The sequence below is a fragment of the Tetrao urogallus genome, assembly GCF_951394365.1.
Source record: "Tetrao urogallus genome assembly, chromosome: Z".
Lineage (NCBI taxonomy): Eukaryota > Metazoa > Chordata > Aves > Galliformes > Phasianidae > Tetrao > Tetrao urogallus.
The window spans coordinates 65,361,491-65,376,227 of NC_136816.1; positions in this window are offsets into that span (position 1 = coordinate 65,361,491).

The window sequence follows — 14,737 nt, forward strand, 5'->3', positions numbered from 1 at the left end:
TAGGGAATGGAAGCAGGAGCAGGTTACCTGGGAGGACCACAAAGAAATTGTTGGAGTAGCCAGGGATCAAGTTAGGAAAGTTAAAACCCAGAAAGAATTAAATCTAGCCAAGGACAAAAACAGGAATAAGAAGAAATTCTAGAAGTATATATCAGTGATAAAAGGAAGAGCAGGAAGGATGTGAGCCCCCGCCAGGAGGAAAGTGGAGACCTGGTCACAAGGGATATGGAGAAATCTGAGATGTTCAATGACTTCTTTGCCTCAGTCTTCACCACCAAGGGCTCTAGCCACATTGTCCAACCTGCAGGAAGGACAGGAATTCAGAGATGGAAGACCTGGTTACTGTAAGTTAAGATCAGGTTCAAGACCATCTAAAGAACCTGAAGATACACAAGCCCTGGGACCCAATGAAATCCATCCACAGGTTCTGAGGTAACTGGCAGATGAAGTTGCCAAGCTGCTGTCTAGCATATTTGAAAGGTCATGGCAGTCTGGTGAAGATCCCACTGATTGGAAAAAGGGAAACATAACGCCCATTTTCAAGAAGGGGAAAAAAGAAGATTCAGGGAACTAAAAGCCAGTCAGTCTTACCTCTGTGCCTGGTAAGATCATGGAGCAGATCCTCCTGAAGGCTCTACTAAGGCACAAGGAAAATAAAGATGAGGTGGTTGGTGGTAACTGACATGGCTTCATCAAGGGAAAACTTGATGGCCTTCTGTGATGGAGTTACAGCAGCAGTGGATAAAGGAAGAGCAACTGACATCATCTATCTGGACTTGTGCAAAGCGATTGGCACTGCTCCATATGACATTCTGCTTGATAAAATGATGAACAATGTGTTTGATGGATGGACCACTGTCTGGATAATACAGAGAGTTGCAGTCAATGGCTCAATGGCCAAGTTGAGACCAGTGATGAGTGATGTTCCTCAGGGATTGGTGCTGGGACCAGTGTTGTTTAGCATCTTTGTTGGCAACATGGACAGTGGGATCAAGGGCACCCTCAACAAGTTTGCAAACAATACAAAGTTGACTTGCTAGAGGGAAGGGATGCTATCCAAAAGTGTCCTGGGCAGGCTTGAGAGGTGGGCCCATGCCAACCTTATGAAATTCAGCAAGGCCAGTAGCAAGTTCCTGCACCTGGGTTGGGTTAATCCCATGCACAGATACAGGTTGGATGGAGAATGGCTTGAGAACAGCCCTGAGGAAAAGGATCTGGGGGTGTTGATGAAATACTCAATATGAGGCAGGAATGTGCACCTGTAGCCCAGAAGGCCAACTATCCAGGCTGAGGGAGGTGATTCTGCCCCTCTACTGTGCTCTTGGGAGACCCCACCTGCAATACTGCACCCAGTTCTGGGCCCTCCAACACAAGAAACCTGTTGGAGCAGTCCAGAGGAGGGCCACAGAGATGATCAGAGGTCTGGAGCACCTCCCCTACAAGGACAGGCTGAGAATGCTGGGGCTGTTCAGCCTGAAGAAAAGGCTCCAGAGGAAACATAGTGGCCTTCTAGTACATGAAGGGGGCCTACAGGAAAACTGGAGAGGAATTTTTTATAAGGGCAGTTAGTGACAGGACAAGGGGAAATTATTTTGAATTGGAAGAAAGTAGATTTAGACTAAATATTAGGAAGAAATTCGCTATGAGGGTGGTGAGACACTGAAGTGGTACTGTGAGCAATCTAGTTTAGAAGGAGGTGTCCCTGCCTATATCAGGAGGTTCAAACTATGTGATCTTAAAGATACCTTCCAACTCAAACTATTCTGTGATTCTATGATTCTGTGATTCTGTAATTCTATGATTCTATGATTCTATTGTCTTGTTAATGAATGCTGATTTCTGATTGTGTTCATGCTCATCCAGCTCTATGCTTTTGCTGTGGTTTTATTCACATGAGACTAGAAAAATACAGGCTCTTGGACAAGAAATATAGTTCCTTTCCAGAGGAGACCCAGTAACACAAAGCACTGACCCTAGCCTAATAGGAAATGGGAAGAAAATTCCTACTAAAAATTTCAGGCTTCTGGGACAGGCTCCGCATGAAGACAGTTGGATAGATGAGACTTATCCTTTAATCAGTTAAGCCTCTGCTGCTAATAAACATAAATGCAACAGCAAGAACCATCTGTACCCTATGTTGAACTGTTATGACTAACTGCCAACAAAGAAATGTTGCAATTCACTTGCGGATGGATTTTTTCACGTACAGTAACATTCCCTATGGCAATTTTTACTTTAAGAGAACTGATGCTATGCCTGTATTGCTAAATAAAGCAGGGCCCGAGGGTGAGCTTGCATGCTGGACTTCTTGCCAAGACTTGTTTACTTTCAGCATGTCTCAGACCAGGCCAACCATCAACAAATATGAATAAAACTACACCTAAAGCAGTTCCCTCCCCTCAACACCGTCCCAGCATCTTCCTGGAGGACTCGGATGAACTAATGCTGTGCATACAATGTACATTTATGGTCTCATGCCATGAGAGCATCATACAGCAGCATCTGTCATACTGCTGCCATCTGTCACACAGAAAAAAAATGTCATGAAACAATGGTGGCAAGATTCAACCTCTATTGCCAAACCACCAACATCCACCTCTGATGTCATGCACGAAGAAAATAAAACAGGGGGCATTAATTTTGGAGCAGCCTTATACATTCAGCAGCTAAAATTCAGCGCCATGCAATATGCATTTTCTATTATTTTTAAGATTTAGACTAGAAGGTGAAAATACAACTAAACCCAATACAGTTTGGGGCCAAAAATGTAGGAGTTGTATTTTCTGGTTTTTTTAAGCACCAAAATTGATAATCTGCTTAGCTTTGGACAGCAACAATTCTTTTTTCTCTACAGACCTTTGCAAACATTTTGACCTTAACATCAGATGGACATCTGCAACATGACACTGCCTGTGTGCCAGCCTACTTCAGTCTTCAGTATTCTATTAAAACCTTGGAGATGAGTGGCTTATAATAATCCTACTTTCTAACATAAAGGGGTTTTGCTCACCTGCTCTCTCAGTATAATGCAAGGTGAACAAAAATTGCCTTATGTGTGAAAGAGGAAACAAAAAATGATTTCAACTGATCAGAGGCAGACTCACTCCCAAGCCTGTTCTTTGAGCTCGAGTGATTTCTAATTATAAAATTTCTTGAAAGATAAGTAGTGTCCTATATGCAACTGAGTGCATAACATAGCCCACAATGGTCACTGTGAAAATACAAAAGAGACCTTGAATTCAGCTGGGATTTAGGGTGAATGACTGTGAGAGGGAATGAAAGAAAGAATCAGTAAGTGGCCTGAAAGGCAAAAGGAAGACGTGCACTCCAGAGCTGAGGAGCATGTGGATGAAGAAGAGATGTTTCATTACAGAGCCATGACCTTGAACTACATCCGAGGATTTCCTGCTTCCTAACTAAAACTGACTTCCTGCTTGTGGGTGAGAAGTGTTAGAGAAGATGGACAGCTATATTATTAAACAACTGCTTTTCCTTCCTCTTTCCGCTTCCTGATATTCCTGGACATTAAATGCTATTTTTGTTTATTGTTGCTGAGCCAACAGGTAGCAAAGTAGGGATCCAAAAAGTATGCAGGCAGGTCTTTCCATTAAAGCTTATTTTTAATTCACTCCAAAACTTCACCAAAAAGATTCTGCTAGACAATACAGTGGAAAAGCAAATCAATATTTTTCTTCTGGGGAGTTAAATATAGCTTGAAATTAGGTTTATTTAGGCTGCAGATAGTGTTGCTAGAATGGAGATTTATTAGACTCCTCTACAACTTAATATTAATAAATAGCAGAAATCTTTAAAATACTTTTTTTTTTTTTTTTTTTTTTTTTAAATTCACAGATTTATAAGTGTCTTTCTTCTTCTGATTCAGGCTCAGAACACAAACTACAAACGGGAAAATTCTGATTTACCCAACATCCATGTAATTCAAGCAATGACAAAGGACTGCAGTGTAAATCAAGACAGAATTTTGTTAGAAAGGGAATCAGGAATATATTAGAATAAAGTCCATACAAATAATATATTTCAGATATCTATAATTGTTTTATAATATAGCTGAGATTTCCCCCATACTTTATGATATAAGATGACAAGATAAATTGGCAAACCCCAGAGAATGGATTTCATCAACGTCTTTCTTGCAGCACAAAGCTAGAAACTCACTGGATCAATGGCTGGCCCACAAGCAACATTTTTTATTTTAAAGACAGTTTGCAAACAGAAAGGGAGCTAGTAAGCCTTAATATTTTTTTTCATCTCATCTACAGTCTCAGTTGGCTGATGGGGAAACAATTTGTGTTCACTGCAGATGCACTTCAGGGATCCCCATATTTCCTTTGGATTTCACCCATTTCCCTCCCACCTCCTTCTTGGAAATGAAGACACCTTGTGAACTCCTTGAAAAATATGGGGGAACGCTGTTGTGAAGCTTATTGGTCACAATCCAATTTCTGCATTAGAGGGAAGCTAGAAAAATGCCTCGGGTATGATCAGGTCTGATTTTAGAGACTGAGCTTATCACGCTTACATGTGTACTGACCACAGAAATTAGGCCATTAATCTGGAAAAGACAAGCAACATTTTGCCTCATTATTTCTGAGAATAAAAGGCTATATAGATTTTGGCAAACAGAGACAGATATTTTTTAGTGTCTCTTTAAATCTTGCTTAATATAAAAATGACACTTGAAAGTACTTTTTATTGCAGTTGGCATTCTCCCTAAGGTCATAACAAGTTGCTTCCCTAGTAAAATGTCTTTTTTTCCTAACCACAAGGATATAATTCAGACTCTCAGATTTATAAAACAAAACAAAATAATAATAATAAAAAAGTTTAAATGTTAAAGCGATCTTTTGGGAATAAGAAGTAGGATTTCCCATTGAAGAGTAAGCAATCACTTCAGTGTGTTGAACTGGCAGGACACCAAGGCCTGTAGTACTTCCTACACACAGCTTTCAAACACAACCCTTGAAAGAAGGACTTTTTTACTCACTGAGGTCATCTATGATAACAGAAACTACAAACAAAAGGAAAAGAAATCAAAGGAAGTTTCTCTGCTAAGGCATGAGGTGGCACTTTATTTGCTGGGAAAGAACAAAACCTAAAAGGCAACATAGAAGCTCTTTGCTGCACAGAGCCTCACACCTGCGTTTGCACTGCAGGATGCATTTGACTCCAGAATTGATTCCCATTACGCTTTCCATGAACAGTTTGCAGAAGGAAGAGGCTCTCTGTTTTGAATAAGGGGACCAGAATCTGGCCCTGTTCAAAACAAATTAGGCCCCAGGATTTATCTGTAAGCAGAAAACCATTTTAGCATCTAGCCAGTTGCAATCTTGCAGCTTGTGTAGACCATTTCCTACACAGGGCTCTCATTCTGGGATCAAAATGAAATGTGCGGTCCCAGTCTATTTTTGCAGTTGTTTGCTGTACCTTACAGTTGTTCCTTTTACTAGGTTCTCCTCCGGCTTTTGCATTTCTTATGTAAACTTGTAGCTTAACAGTTCCAGTGATTAGCAAACCAATTAGCACTCTGCAGGCTGGCGGCATGGCACCTACACCCAAACTGTATGTGCTGTACATTTTGTTCAGCTTAGTTATTTGAAGATATGTTTTCTGCCCAGAAATTTATATACTTCGAATTACCACATATACTCTGAGGGAACACTTTCCAACTGTATGTATGCATTCTTAAAAGCAATGTGGCCCACATAACAAAGGTAATTAGAAATTGAAGCCAACTTTGTTTTAGGCACCTGGCCAACACCAGCACCACCGAAATCCCAGTAGATATTTATCTACAACCTGTAGCTCCAAAACATCTTTACAATCTGTCGATATTTGTGCCAAAGAGAATATTTTCCTGAAATACTGCAAAAACACTGGTTTGGTCATAAAGGTAACGTACAAATTGGATTCTATATGCACTGGGGATCTATAGGAGCTTAGGCAGCACAAAAATACCCCATTGCCTGGCCCAAGAGATAAAGAACAGGTTCAAAAGGTTCCACCTACAAGTATGAGGGCAGGCCATGGGCAGCCAGACAGGATGCCCACAACAGCACACATCTGTGCTTCACAGCTGTACTCCCTGTGCCTGTGAAATCCAGGAATCCAATTCCAGGGAAAATCCAGATTTCATGCAAGCAAATTTTCTAAGACATTGAAGAAGTGCCTCAGGCACACAGGATCAACCCAATGGTACTCTGTCCTTTCCAAATCTCTTGCAGGCATTTTCTGGAACAGTGAACACAGTCTTGGCTGCTGCCTGGCAAACTGTCCAGCTCATGATAAGATAAATAGCCACATAAAAGGGATCAGAAGAGCTGCAAATATCATGGGCTCATGTGACGAGTATGAGGAGAGAAGGGCTCCTACCATACTTTCTTTTTCTTTCTTTGCAAAGTCTGCATAGATGTTCCCTAGCCTTTATATGAGATCAGACCTTTCCCAGCAGCTTTAGAACAAAATTAAAACTCCAGATTGTTTCAAACCATCAGTGAACCTGTCCCTTCCGCTGTTGTCACAGTAAGAAAATGCTTAACCACCTACAAAGCACAAGCTGGGAACATAGTCTCTCTCACTAACATTTTTGATACCATGCCCGCTTGGAGTCAGGAGAATGCTGTATAATTCTCCAGACGAAGAAGAAACCACAATCATTTGACTTAGAATTTTTCCTTCTTCCTGTAGCTCTTGTGTACATTTCTTAGCTTATATCCCTGAAAAGTTTTTGTTTTTATTTTTAATACATACCCTTTACCTACCTACCCTCCTCATCACGTAATGGTTTTCCTTTCCTAACTTCCCCTCTGCAGGATGTTGCCAAAAATGCAATGCCTGCATAATTCATAAAGGCTTTTATTTTCATTTTAGGTTTTTTAAATCTTCCATGGCTGTACATTCCAGTAATATACATTCTTTACTCTCCTTCATTATTTATACTGAGTCCCAGTTATTACAGAACATCCCTTTCATTCCCTGCCATAAATTCATATACTTCTGATTTCTGTGGAAAAAATAATCAGTGAGCACTTCAGAGCAGTTGGTCTTGATGATCAGATTGCTCCTGTTCTCTTCCAGAATCACACTGCAATTGTGTATTTTGGTCTTCTACTGCTAGGTCTTTGCTTTGCTATAGTATTTTTTATGCTCCATGGTCCAGAAGGACATTTCATGTAGAAGCTCATCTTCTGAAGATCATCTCTGAAATCAGCAGTCTTGATTCAGATCACATGTGGTTCCCTTTTGCCCCATGATGCTACAGTCTGACTGTCAATCCTGAGAACTTTTATTCCCGATGACTGAAACATTACCCACGCTTTACTTTTAACTTACAGTAAATCCAGATAAGAAATTTCCAAAACAGTTCATAATGAAGCTTTAAATAATTTATTACAAGCACAGAGAGAGTCATAGTTTGTCTGTCCACTTAAATAAAGCTAATAAAGGCTTCTCTAAAACCAGCAAGTTGAAGTCTACTCTTTGCGTTGGTCAATGAGATGTTGCACTTAACCGTGATTGTATATACACTTCTACGGATTTCAATACTGATGATTCCTTCAGCGTAATTCCTGCCTTCCTAACTCAGCTGGTTGTTCACTTTGGGGAGGGGAGGACATGGGTGGGTGGAGCAGTAGAGAAACACATGACTGCTTGTTCATTCATGGCTCCAGAAAGATTTGTAGGTGATTAATGTGCAGTTTCACACAGACTCTCTCCCAAGATTCTGTGGTGTCTAGTGATAGTGGAGGATCTGATAGGGCTGCGTTGCAGTGGGCAGAAATAATTTCCCAGGGAAGGGCCCCAGCCATGTGAAATGATGGTCCCCAAACCAAACTGAGTTACTAAGTCACTGTGAGTTAAAAATTTTAGAACTCTATACCTGTTACATATTAGAATATATAAACCTATATAAATAAAAGTACATCATTTTTTGGCATTGTTTATATGTGAAATCTGTCTTGTCCATATGGACCTGTTCAATCTCCACTCTACATCCTTGTGTCTATAACTTTTTCTCTTCCCACGCAGCATTCCCATGCTGTATTACCTCCCAGATCTACCCAAAGCACAGGGTAGTTTCCTGCAGGAATTACCAGCAGCAATTCCAGGGACATGCTGCCCGATATTGGCTACTTTGTTGTAACCATATAGAAGAGGGTCCAGATTCCATTGCACAAGCATGTGCCATACATTATACCCTCAGGGCTGACCACTCACCATGCATCCTGAAGGAGAATTTTTCTTGTACTGATCCCATGGAGCATACATCAGCTATTGCTCTGACAGCAGGAAAGAGTTCACAGGACTCAGCTCCGGCAATGTGGAGGGCACTGGCTGATGATGCCTCAAGGTTTTGTAGCTCCGGGGGCAGGTTTCCAGCAGAAGAAGTGCAGAGCCAAAGTTCCTGGCATGGAAAATTCTGACGAGGGCTGGGTAGGAAGGGAGGTTCTCCCCACGATCTCTGGGCAAGACGTGCAGCCTGTCCTCTGGCACCAAGGGAAAGACAAAGACACTCCATCTCCCACTCTGACATTCACGATTTAATTAAGTAATTTGTGTTACAGGTGATTGCTGTTCTCCCAGTGTTTGTAGGCTAAAAAAACAAACAAACAAACAACAACAACAAAAAAGAAAAACAAAACAAAACAAAAAACACCTCCAGAAATACTAAGTTAATTATTGTGGTTGTTCAGCATGCCTCAGAAGGGAACCACAGCCCCATCTCTCTAGCTCTTCTGGCTGCAAGTCTATTCCCTCAGCTGTTTTGAATTTTCAGATGGTCTTGGCCAATTAGGAAGATATAAAATGATGCAAGGACTGTAAACACTTTTTAGAGAGAAATGAACAGAAATGCTTGTTTTGCAAGAAAGCAAGAAACAAACAAAGTTTCAGGCATTTGCTTTAGACTGAATAAATAAATGAGGTACAGTGCATCAAAACTTGAAAGATTTGAAATATGTCTTTATAAGGTGTAAGCAGGAGACTGTAAACTAACTTCCCTTGCTAAAATTCCCGGATAGGAATTTTATGTGGCTTGTTATTAAATGTTTAGTCTGAATAAGATGAAGGAAGAACTGAGTCCTCACAGGTTCTAAATGTGGCCTGTAAATTGTAGAACTAGTTTATTTCTTATGCAATGTGATGTGGTTAAAGTGTAGCAAAAAAGAAAGAAAAATCAGAACAGAAGCATGTAGGACAGTGTTACAAAATACACTTGAATTAATTGCAGTAACATACAGTATATTATATGCATGAAAAATGCCTTGCAATCATCTGTGTAAGATTTTCTTGCAGCTATCTGCATAAGTTCTTGAAGAAAAAGTCCAGTTGTCTTTCTTTGTAGTAAAGGAACAAATAACTATTTAAAATTCTATTTAGACTTGAACCCCAGTAAGCTAAACAGTCTGCCTTTCCCTGTCATTACTGTTGGCTCAAATGCAGTTCTTTTGTATTCTGTCAGAACCTGGTCTGGAAGATTCAAAATAAAATAATGCAAAATGTTCTTCCTTAATGTGTTTTTTTTTTCCTGATTTTTTTCATTAGCTTGGATGGCCTCTTGTCAGTAAGAGACAATGGGAATAATAGTATGGTATGTTGGGAGCATATTGTTTATAAAATATTTTGAATTGGAAGTGCATCTGGGGATTAGGATGGACGTAATTACAAATTATAATGCATGTAAATATATTGTCCCAAAGGACATTGGTATTGTTTGTACTGAGACTGGTTTTGTCCTCTACCACAAGTTAAGACAGGGTTTTAAATCCCAGAATTAAACTCACTAGCTCTGCAGCACATGCAGTAAGAAAGCAAATAGTACCAACCTTGTACATGGCTAATAAGCTATAGGAAAAATTAGTTAAGACTCTCCTGAACAGGAAAAATACACTCCTGCTCACCAGCCATGGTGCTTCTGATTCTGTCAGTAGTTCATGGCCTGATATTTGCATCAAGCAACAGTGTTAAGCCTGAGCTTTATTGACATGCCTACCAGAAAATAAAGAGATGGCAGGAAACAAACATCACATAAGTTTCCTACAAAAAGCAGACCTCTTTTTTTAGATATTTTAAATTTATTTTTTAGATAATTTTAAATACCAGAATGGTTTCTTGAAGTTGTCTGAGTAATAGCCATGGGGCGAGCAGTTGTGACACTCGCAGCCTGATTTCCTGCTGCACTGCTGCTGCTGTCAGCCCTGCTGATTCAAACCATGCTGCACAGATAAGATGCTTTGCAGCTGCTCCTTTAGGCATCTGGCAAAAGCTTGCTCATGAAGAGGCACAGACAACACTTGTGCCATCACAAGTGGTGTTCCCTTCTTGGGTATCCCAATTGTCACCCTCAGGGGTGCAGGTCCTGGGCAGAAATCAAGTATAAACATCCAATGTAAATCTGTGTTTTTAAATTAGTAATGTGTCTGGTCAGATAACGCGATCCTAGAAATACTGTTTTCCACACACTCAAAAGAAAACATCTTAAGGTTTGTTTTGAAACAGTATTTCAACAGCCACTCTACAGAAAGGAAATCATATATATGCATGTAAGATCAGAGGGCTGAAGGACCTCTCCTATGTAGAAAGGCTGAGGGAGCTGGGCTTGTTCAGCCTGGAGGACAGAAGGCTCTGGGGAGACCTCATTTCAGCCTTGCAGTACTTGAAAACAGCTTATAATCAGAAGGGGAGATTGACTATTTACACAGGTAGGTGACTGGGCAAGAGGGAACAGTTTTAAACTAGAAGAGGGGAAATTTATGTCAGACATTAGATGGAAATTCTTTACTCAGATAGTGGTGAGGCGCTGGCACTGCTGCCCAGAGAGCTGCGGTGCCCCATCCCTGGAGGTGCTCAAGGCTGGGCTGCATGGGGCCCTGGGCAGCCTGAGCTGGTGGGGCAACCAGCCATGGCAGGGGTTGGGCTGGGGGGCTTTGATATCCCCTCCATCACAGCCATTCTATGACCATATTATGTTTTTTACTTCTTTTTCCTTTCTCAGAGAAAATAAGTTGAAGTTCCAGGTTTAGGTACAGCTTTCGTTTTTGCCATAAAGTTTGCAAAAAAAAAAGGACAAATAAGGCCCCCCTTCTATTATTTGTGCACTCTTTAAATGACCTCCCATATGTAATTTATAATATTCATTAAAATTACCCTGACATTTTACTGTTCATTTATTAAATCCCGGGAGACCATTAAGCTTCTAGTTGTTCACACAGAAAGTCACAGCAGTTCTCACACATTCCAAGTGGAGCCAAAAATGCTGGCAACCCATCAAATACAGAGCAAGCCTATGAGCATATTTCCTCCAAAATGTGTTTTCCTTACATTACGATGGTGTGAAGATTTCTAATTCTTGCAGAGAAACAAAAACAGTCTGTAAAAATTCAGCAACTTGGTAATATTTTAGCATTGTAACTGAGAAAATGAAAAAGGAAAGCTAAGGAACAACAACAGCACCTGCTGACTGAGGTCTCCAGTAGCCATGCAGTCAGAAGGAATAAAATCCTTCATTTTCAAAGCAGACCATTGCAATATGAAACAGAATTATTGTATACATGAAAGGCAACAGTATGACATGAGCAATAGAATTGTAGGAAGGCATTGGACAACATGCTTGCATTTCAGTGAAATACAGGGAAATGCAAAGCAAACATAAAAATACCATCATCCCCTTTTGGGTGAGAAGGAGAGAGACAACCACAGGAGATGTCAGAAAGTAAGGGCTACACAACTTTCACAATGATAAGATATAAATCCAGAAACAAGTTTTGAATATTCCAATCAAGACACCAGGTGACAAATGTTTGACAGAGGAAGGTGACAAAGATTTGTTCCAAACATCACTGATAACTCAAGACTTTGTCAAAAGTTTACAAGAAACTTTGCTTTTTATTAAAGCTTTTTTTTTCTTTCCTCCTTTTCATTTTCAAAAGCACTAGTACAAGTAAGGAGAGAGGAACGGAAAATAGAGGATATGTTGTCTATTTCCAAGTAAGGCAATTTATAATGTTTATCAATCGTGCTGGCAAAACAGTTAAGAATATAACCTGAAAAATTTTTAATTTTTGTCTTTCCTTTAAATGTGGCCTTTCTGTACCTTTGCTGATGGACTGGATTAGGATACTGTGGAACATGTGCTGTGTCTATCTGTGTACTTTGTATTTATTCCTGGCCTTTCATTTTACTACCTATCTGGGACTGGCTTTCTTAGGGTCTTTCTGCACCAGGATGTGGATATCCTGATAGACAACGGGTTGGCCACAAGCCATCAGTGTGCCCTTGTGTCCAACAAGAACAGCGGTATCTTGGGGTGTGTCAAAAAGAGGACGGACAGCAGGTTGAGGGAGGTGATCCTTCCCCTCTACTGTGCCCAGTACTCCAGAACTGACTCCCTAGATCAAGGAAGACAGGGAATACCTGAAGGCCACAAAGATGATGAGGGACCTGGAACACCACCCTTTTGAGGAAAGGCTGCGAGACCTGTTTGGCCTGGAGAAGAGAAGAAGAATAAGGGATCTCATCGGTTCTTATAAATATCTAATGAGTTGGAGTCAAGAGGATGTGGCCAGGCTCTCTTTGGTGGTGACCTGTGGCAGGACAAAGAGCAGCAGGTACAAACTGGAACACAGGAAGTTGCATCTGAATATGAGAAAATCCTTACTGTAAGCCCTGGAACAGGCTGTCCAGAGAGAATGTGGAGTCCCCTTCTTTGGACATATTCAAAACCTACCTAGACATTTTCTGTGCAACCCACTATAGTGAGTAGGGCAATTGAACTAGACCACCTCCAGAGATCGTCCAGTCTTCCAATCTCTACTATTCTGTGATTCTGTGATCCTGTCTGGCACACAAAAACCTCTTAAAATCACTGAAGTGCCTCAAAATGTCTTCATAAACTAATACAAGAATAGAGTACTGTGTTCCCAACATTATGGATGGAAAAACCTCCCAGAACAAAGTCCCAGACCTTATCACAATTGCTTCCTGAAAGGAAGCAAGGCCAAACAGAGCCCAAGGCCAATCAAAACCTGCTAGGAAACCTTGTCTCTTGTTGCTCTAGGTATCAAAATAGGAAGTAAACAACTTAGAAACAGTACTGAGAATGGTTTGAAGGAAGTACAGTTTCCTCTCTGTGCACTTGCTCAGTTAGCTTATCTTTCATGCTCTCAGCATCCCCCCTTTAGTCACCGTAGTCAGCAAATGCTGCAGAAGCCTTGCAGAAATAACCTAGAAAAATAACATTTATACAGAAATCTACTGCTAGTTTGTGTCTCTGGGAAACCTGGCAGTGCTCTGCCTGAGCAAAAGCGCTTTGGAAAGTGCTGCTTTAGTGGAAACAATATATCATATCATTCAGATCTTTACCTGAGGCCCAAGATCTGCACTAAAAACACACCTTAACTACTAAGTGTTCTTGCATCTTAGCTAAAGCTGCAGTGTGTCTGATTTTCACTCTATTTATACACGCATGGTTGCAGTGGCTAAAGCAATTTGAAGTACATTATAGGCATCAGTTAATGAGAAAATATTTATTTTTCTCTGGATTTTAATCGGATTCCACAACCACAGAGATTTCTTTGAGCAACAATATGTGGGCCATACATTAAAGATTATGCTTTAATATATAAAGATATCCCTCTGGACAAACAGATGAAAGGTGCCTGATCTCTTAACTGGAGATATGGATATGATGATCTTACAGTCAAAGCTGAAGGCTTTGATGAAAGACTGGAAAGCAGTCTTTATATGGAAGCAGTCCTTTATGTGGAAGAGCTCTAAGGGCTATACAAGTCACCAAGACCTTGACACTACTCACAGGGATTAAATCAGCAGTGATGCCACTTCTGAGTGGGTTTGGATTGAAGTGACCCAAGTTATTAGTGGTACTTTATGTTTTGTTGATTGTTCAGTTTGGATAGCACTTGGGGGTCTTTTTATTGTTACAACTACAGAACCTTTCTGCATCAGATGTATTATTCTTTCTCCCCAGAATAAATTTATCAACTTTTTTGATTCACCAAGCTACATGAAAACTATGTAAACTATCCCTTCTGTACTACTGAAAAACCATCCATTCTTTTTATGATAGTAGAAGGAGAAAGTGTATGATTTTTAAATAAGTGTCTTGAGAATGTTCACTCAGAGAAGTAGGTCAGCTCTAGAGCTGCTAACAGTTCTTACTGAAAGTGCCTGATGGACAGAGGGATTCCCAAATCTGGAAAAAGCCATAAGGTACTTCAAGGGAAGGAGGGAAAGAAGAAAAGACAAACCCGCCAGCTTCAATCTAGTTACTGAAAAATACAAGGACAAATAAACAACTGTCTCCAAGTCAAGTAAGCAATAAATTACAGTCAACACGAATTGCTAAGAACAAATCGCATGCAACAACTCCAGTTTTCTTTATGAGAATAATAGGCATTGTAGGTGGAGATAAGCCACAAATGTCATTTAAGTTTATTTACACAGAGCTGTGACAAAACCCTTACTAGGCTTTCTCAGAAGTTAAACAAAGACAAATTTTCTACATGAATCAATGAAGTGTGTGCTGGACTGGTAGAAACCAGATCAAGCTTGTCTCAGTTTTTCACTGCAAGGAAGAGTGTAGTAAACCTCCAGCATATCTAACCTAAGTGGGACTAATCTAATATGTTCATTAATTATTTGGTTAGCAGGATATAAATCATCACTGCTAATAAGATGGGCCTGCCTGGGAGAAACCCCAAGT